Raw genomic sequence first — 7,463 nt, forward strand, 5'->3', positions numbered from 1 at the left:
CTCTCAATTTTTTATTTTTTTTATTTTATATGATTTGGTATTCGGCTCAAAGGACAGACTAATTTGCGGGACCATCTCATTGTCCACTAAGGGGGGTTCATTTAAAGCTAAGGCAAAGTCCCGTATGGATGAAAAGAGTACACCGTAGGCCCAAGTCTTGACCATCAGGCCAACCCCCTAAGGTTTATGCCTCTCAAGTTATTGGCTAAATAGCATCTTACTTATCTTGATCTATAACACTTGTTGTACTTATACTATAGTATATTATATTATTTTATTTAAAAATGAATATTTAAACACAATTCATCTCCTACTCGTAGTAGAGATGAATTATGCAAATTCGAAAAATAACTTTTTTCACAATGAAGAAAATCTTTAGGTTGATGTACCCAATCCTCCCAATTCTTCTTCAGACCGAGTTGACAATACTCAATTTTTTTTTTTTAGTTTTGATGTTGTGGCAATATCCTTCCCAAATTCTTCCACATATATCATGGCAATAATTTTTAAGGGGTTGACATTTTACCGGACTCAGACTAGCTCCTAAGTTTTTTTATTTTATTTTTTTTTAAAAAAAAAAAAAAAAACAATAACAACAACAACGAGTGGGCTCGTTTCTAATAACATCTTCAACATAAAAGCTATTTTGAAGCATTTTATCTAACTTGATCCATTTTGCCTAACCGTTCATGTTTGAACAGTTGGATGCTGTTTATTTTACTTGTATATATATATATATATATATGTCCCAATGTTTGCATTGCTAAAAGACCATATGTGGTTGTTAAGCCCTCTTTTGGGAAGTGGGTTATAATTTACTTTCCAGATTATAACTCATTTCCCTCTCTCACAAAAAGCTGATTATAATCATCTTCTCAAAATAGTCCTAAGTTTATATTTATGATATCAAAAAGCTTATAGATGTAATCCCGAGCAAATCAAACACCATTGACATATTATTAAAGAGAAAGATTACTACTAAAAATCGGGCCTTTTGCGATGATCTCAAACGTTGCAAAAAGTCCACATACCGTTGCCACAGATGTTTTGCTACGGAGTAGCAACGGGAAATAGGGGGTGACGGAAGGGGACGTGACAAAAAATATTTGCGACGGTTATAAACCGTCGCTTTCTTATAGCGGCGGCTAATCAATGGTTTTTGCGAGAAAAACTTCACTTTTAGTGACTATGTTGGTTGCCATCGCCAAAACGTTTTTAGCAATGATATTTGATGTCACAAAAAGTATTATTGGCGACGGTCTAAAACGTCGCAAAAAATAGAATTAATTTAATATTGTATTTACGACAGTTTAAGCCGTTGCTAATAATGGTGATTACATTAGCGACAGTTTATTATTGTCGCAACAAAATTATTATCATAAAATCAAAATATATATTTTATTAATTCATTCCCTGTAACGATTATTACTATTTTCTAAAATAAAGTACATCCACATTCACAAAATCATACCAAGAATAATATATATGTAACCATGTAACAATATTGTTAACCAAATATTCTTTACAAAAATATATAAAATATCCTCCAACATTACTAATCTTTTTTTGATATTTAAGAACTCAAATTTTTGCATTTAAAACAAAACAAAAGTATCGATAATACAAATAAAAAAGCATATATATTATATCTTGTTTTGATATCAATAGTAAACTCTAATATCGATATGTGAAGATATCATCACGTACTCAAAAATGTTGCATCTGCAAAAAAAACAAAAAAACAAAAAAAAAAATTCATCATTTACAACATAATTAAAGGAAACTTCTATTTGTTTCAAGCTCTGTTTGCTTTGAATAATTTACAGCAAAAATAATTTCATGTAAAATAATTTACATTTATTTTGTTTTTCAATGTTTGGCTGTAACTCTAAAAACATTTTTTTCCAAACAGTAACATTTTTTGTCCTATGTTGTTTGTTACATCCTCCCACCCACTTCAATAGCCCGCTTTATCTACATCTAGCAGAACTCTAACCATTTTCCCTTAGGCTCATGACACGCTTTTATTTCACCCTATCTGTTTTACATAGTTTCTGCTGTAACTGAAATTTTAGATTTGGAAGTCGGAAAATAACTATTGATTTGGAATCTAAGTTATTTTTAGCCATTTGATGCAAATATTTGGTAGTATAGACACCCATTCATAGGGAAAAAATTGATCTCAAGTACCAAGGTTTTGGCTCTCAAGAAAGTTTTTTCGAATGAAGCCCTCACCATTTGTCACGACCCGAACCCGTCCCCGTGGGTTAAGGACATAACCGGCCAGTAATCATAAGATTACTTACGGCCTCAAACCAAAACAACGTATCTTAACAGAGTTAATAGGGGCCAAACGGAAGCAATTTAAAACTTTGTCCTTAGAGCTGTGCTTACATGGCACATAAAGAAAACAAACCATACACATATACATTAATAACTCACAATAGATACTCAGTACCATAAGGTTCTGTACAGACAGGATCATTCAAAAACTAAGTCAACCCCTGAAAACTATGTACAACATATACAAAGACTTCGCCAATATGACAACATAAAACAAAATGACAAAAGGCGAAGACGAGTCTCATGCGTGAGACACATGGGTTGACTCTCCAAAACTCGATTGTTCTACACGGACTTCACTGGGGCTGAGTTTGGACCTCTCTTGGCTCACCTACAAACACATGAATAAGCGTAAGCGATAGCCCAGTGAATAATATCAAATAAAGAAAATACATTGGAACATTATACATCAGATGGCCTTGGGCCCAATTCATTCATGTCAACTGGCCTTTGGCCTTTTCGAACGTTCATATTAGAATGGCCCTTTGGCCTTATCAAATTTCCGTATCAGACTGGCCTTTCGGCCCTTCCAAACTTGTCATATCAAACTAGCATTTAAGCCTTTCAAAACTTTCATTTCAAACTGGCATTTAAGCCTTTCAGACTTTCATTTCAAACTGGCATTTAAGCCTTTCAAACTTGTCATATCAAACTGGCATTTAAGCCTTTCAGACTTTCATTTCAAACTTTGTCCACCATTCAACATTGATGAACTTTACAAAACTTACGTAGAAGTAAGCAATTGGACAATAACATAATTCAGATATTACTCACAGTGATCGGCTTGTGGATTTGCCCTGGAGCTTGACCCTACACATCACATAACACATATGGGTTACAATTAATTTAATCCGTTCTTTAATTCACATTTTCCTCTTTAGGCTTCATTCTTATCTCTTTAATTCAATTACAATGCTCAAAGTATGCCCAAGAGTGATTAGAAGTGAAAGAGGACGGAAAACGAAACACAGAACGCGTAAACAAAATTTCAGAAAACAGGGTCCCCGCTCGAGCGGACCCTTAAGGCCTGTGAAAGTACTGGTTGCATGAAAAATACGCTCGAGCGTGAAATAGGGCGCTCAAGCGGAAGGCCTGTCTACGAAGCTCCCCTGCTCGAGCGTGAATTACCCCGCTCGAGCGGACACAAAGTCTGCAAAAAGTACTGGGAGCACGTATTTCCCGCTCGAGCGGACATCAAAATTATGGAAATCCCAGATTGTGTTCTTGAGTTTCATTTCGACTTTCAACTAACAATTCATGCATTTTATAGCTCCAATTCCACACATACTTGTACTAACATGGTATAAACATCAAAACACATCATCATGGAGCTCAATTTCAAAGATTTAACACATGCATGACTCAAATTGACACCAAACTCAATTCTAACATACACATTTATGCATTCAAAGCTCTTATCTTCATAGATTGTACATGCATGTGGTGTCTAGCTCCCATTCTCAACTTAGATGATACCAATGGTGACTATACATGAGCTTCAACTACAAATTTACATGGATTTCAACCAAATTGCAACATGAATCATGTAATTCAAGCTCAATCATGCAAATTCCAAACAATTACATACATACATGCATGCATATATGGTCTTCCAATTCAACAAAACAAATTCAAAACATGCTCTTGACCATTGATTAACTTTGAACACACAAGATTACACCTTAAATTTGTGAATTCAAGAATCAATGCTTACCTAGAAGCCCAATTTATGGTTAATTCTTGAACTAGACTTCAAGTCTCCAAGCTTGAGTCCAAATTTATACAATTCTCTCCCTCCCTCTCTCTAACAGCCGGCCCTCTCCTTTTTTTCTTAGAGTTGATCAGCCAAAGTCATGTAAAATGAGGGAATTGAACTTTATAAGGCTTATAGTATAGCCCCACTCATATACATTATTTTAACATAAAATAGTTGAGCATTAAATCATTAATTAAATCTGATTAATTTGAACTGAATCAGTTTTCAATTAAATTTCACCGTAGGTTCTAAAAATTATGCCAAATTCAATGGCGTAATCAATTTCGGGTTCTGTGGCCGATAAGGCCCTCAATTTAATTTCCAAAGCAGATAATCAAGTAGATATTCCTACGGTGAACAGATAGAAATTCAAAACCACATATTTTTACATAATGACGCACACAATCATGTCAAAACACATAATCACATTCATATTAAGGACCAATTAGGACATTACGGAACAGGGGTATCACACCATTACTTATAGAAGTATTTAAAAGTTTGTTAATGTAAATCGCCAAAACACAAGTGAACAACCAAAATCACATTGATCCATAGTAATTGGTATAAAAAAAACGTAAAATCCAAACTGGAGAATATATCAGGGACTACCAAACTTGTCAATATAAATCCTTGAAAGTAGAAAATATAAGTAAAAAGTAAAAGCAAAATACCTAAAAGTGACTCACCAAATACATACCAGATTTAATCATGCCATTGATATTTGCAGGACCAAGGACAAGATAAAAAATCAATTGTAACCATCTAAAATTTACAATTGTCAAAGCACCAAAAGAACTAACCTGGATGCGGGGATTCTGAAAATCATCCAAAGCTGGTAGCAAACATTGATGATATTGAACTTGCAAATCTAGGCCTAAATCTGAAGACAACTGTCCAATTGCATTAATAGTTGCCCATCACACTCGAGGATGAGGATCTTGGAATGAATTCAAAACCACGTTCACTACTTGCTTCAAATTTTTAATCATAACCTTCAACGATGAAAATAGAACGAAAGCATTAAAATGAAAATGCATCCAATCAAAACTGATACTTTGGCTTCATAACAAACATAAACTAATACGCCAGACATAAATACAAATACAAAACTATACAAGTCAATTTGATTAGCATATTACTCTATACTTGTATTTGTGTTTGACCCATCAAGCAAATGATTACAATAATAGAAATGTCAACAAGGAAAAAAATGCTAGAAACTCATTTGATGAAAGCCCACAAATGAAGCCATGAATACCTTGGAGCATCCTTCAGCAAATGTCTACTTATATTACATTCAAACGTAAAAATATAGTTGATTGGTTCTAAGAGTAAATATCAATCTCTCACTATTAAGGGCACACAGTGTATCATCATCAAGCATTGACATCCTTTATCAGCAAAAGAAATTGTTTTGCTGAATTTGTTTCTTGTTAAATAGGTATCTAGATTCCTCAGCTTCATAATTAGTCCTTTAAGAGAATAGACTTTCCCTGTCAAGCTTAACAGAATTAACAAATAAATAAAATTAGAAAATAACCTATCAGGTCATGGGGGGATACACCGTTAGGATCCTTGTTTTCTTCTTCTTTTGTTTATTTCGTTGAGGGTTTATATTCCTACAAGACCTTGTGGAACAAAAAAATGACATTTTCAATGTTTCTATCTGACATTGATACCAACTTAACTTTTTCCCCTTTTGCAATGATAACTTGGCTATTGAAATGGAGATTTGAAGTATGAATAGTGAATAATTAAACATATCATCAGAGTTTTATGGACCTGATTAGCAAGCATTTCTAATTCATTATTACAAAGAAAAAAGAATAATTAAATCAATTTTACGGATATATATGAATATACTCTGTATATATGAGTATTAAAATCAAAGAAATGGTGAAGAGAAATCGGAATGGAATGGGTACCTCGAAATGCTGGGATTTTTAGAAAGACAATCGGAGCGATTGATTGGTTGTCCAGAGTGTGGCGATGATCAAAGAAAACTCCAACTCACCGTTTGCTCTCATCAAAAACATATAGGAAAACAAATACGAAAGGAAAATTAATAAGTAGCTAGACAAAAAGAAAGGAAAAGAAAATGATTGAAAAGAAAGAGAGGAAGATGAGAAAATAACAAAACAACCAAACCTAATCCATGAAAAAGAACTACTACCTCCTAACCCCTCCAACCCAAAAACAAAAATCAGAAGGGAAAAAAAAATGGAAAAAGAGATATGACAGTAGTTTAATGGGTTTTTATTTTTATTTTTATATAAGTAGTTAATGAAATAAGAAAAGGCTTAAGACTTTTTGGGGTGTAGTAGAGAGACATACCTCTCGAGGCATAAGCGTCTTGGGCTTCAGGCTTAAGATTTCACAACATCCAAGTCATACTGAGATTGAGCGGCTAACATCATTTTATCTGGATGATTTTGGCACCTAAGCTGCCCATGAGACCTAGCAAGTGGTAGGTTCCAAACCTTTCTTTCAATTGAATTGTTATATTTATGGCCACATATCACACAAGTTGTCCTACAAAAGCAAGCCTTACAGATTTAAGATTGCATTCACCCCAAGCTCACACTAGAATAATCTGAATCTGTGATCTGAAACCTTGTAATCTAGTCACATGTTGTCACGCAAGTGCCAAAAGACACTCGTAAAATGCACAATAGTTTCAAGAAAGGTCAAATGCCTGATGCAGCACATCTTCTTGCCAATCTTGGGAAATAAGGCCAGCCATGGCTGGAATATGTTTGCAGATTATCTATTTTTAACAGAATAACGACAATTAATTTTAGTTAATTCACGGCTATTGCCAGGTTGTTCTGTGAGTCTGTGTTGGAAGAGAACTAATCCATGGAAAAAAAAATCAAGAACGTAAGAGGTCAGAAGTAAAGCTACAAGATAATAACGTGAGTCGGTTTTTTTTTTTTCTTTTTTTGATAAATATGTAAGTCCTATATAGTTTTGAGCAAGCACAATTCTAAGAACTAAATGCTGAAGGTGACAGTAAATAAATTGAGTTAATAAGGAAAGACTAATCTCTCATAGTATGATGGAAGTGACGTTTTAGATCTGTTGAAATCAATAAACTGATTTATATTTCCAATATTGTTGACCACAAATATTGGGATAAAAAAAGGTCATTAACAATTTGTGCTTGTGGAGATGGGAATGAAACTTGAAAATGAAGTGTGATCGTCTGTTCCATCATGGCAGCAGAAAAATTTCTTTTACACCTCTAGGAAAGTATTTAGATATGGAAGGTCTATACGCTTGTACCCTACACAATCAAATGTCATTGAATTTAAAGATGATGAATAGGCAGAGAAGTGTATACTATAATATTTATATCTAA

The 7,463-nt window shown here is 33.9% G+C and overlaps 1 long non-coding RNA gene across 2 annotated transcripts; it reads right to left on the reverse strand.

Annotated features, from left to right (window-relative positions):
* Window positions 1–1,559: 1,559 nt before the first annotated feature.
* LOC114311039 (uncharacterized) lies at window positions 1,560–7,173 on the reverse strand. Of its 2 annotated transcripts, XR_003646365.2 has the most exons (3): window positions 6,028–6,948; window positions 4,903–5,094; window positions 1,560–1,722 (listed from the first exon to the last, which is right to left on the reverse strand). It is a non-coding gene; the product is annotated as an uncharacterized LOC114311039 (long non-coding RNA). The 2 variants fall into 2 exon arrangements; XR_003646364.2 differs by lacking the exon at window positions 1,560–1,722 and having other exon boundaries at window positions 4,699–5,094; window positions 6,028–7,173.
* Window positions 7,174–7,463: the final 290 nt, after the last annotated feature.

This window comes from Camellia sinensis, chromosome 5, assembly GCF_055761805.1.
Source record: "Camellia sinensis isolate YWXY chromosome 5, ASM5576180v1, whole genome shotgun sequence".
NCBI classification, from domain to species: domain Eukaryota; kingdom Viridiplantae; phylum Streptophyta; class Magnoliopsida; order Ericales; family Theaceae; genus Camellia; species Camellia sinensis.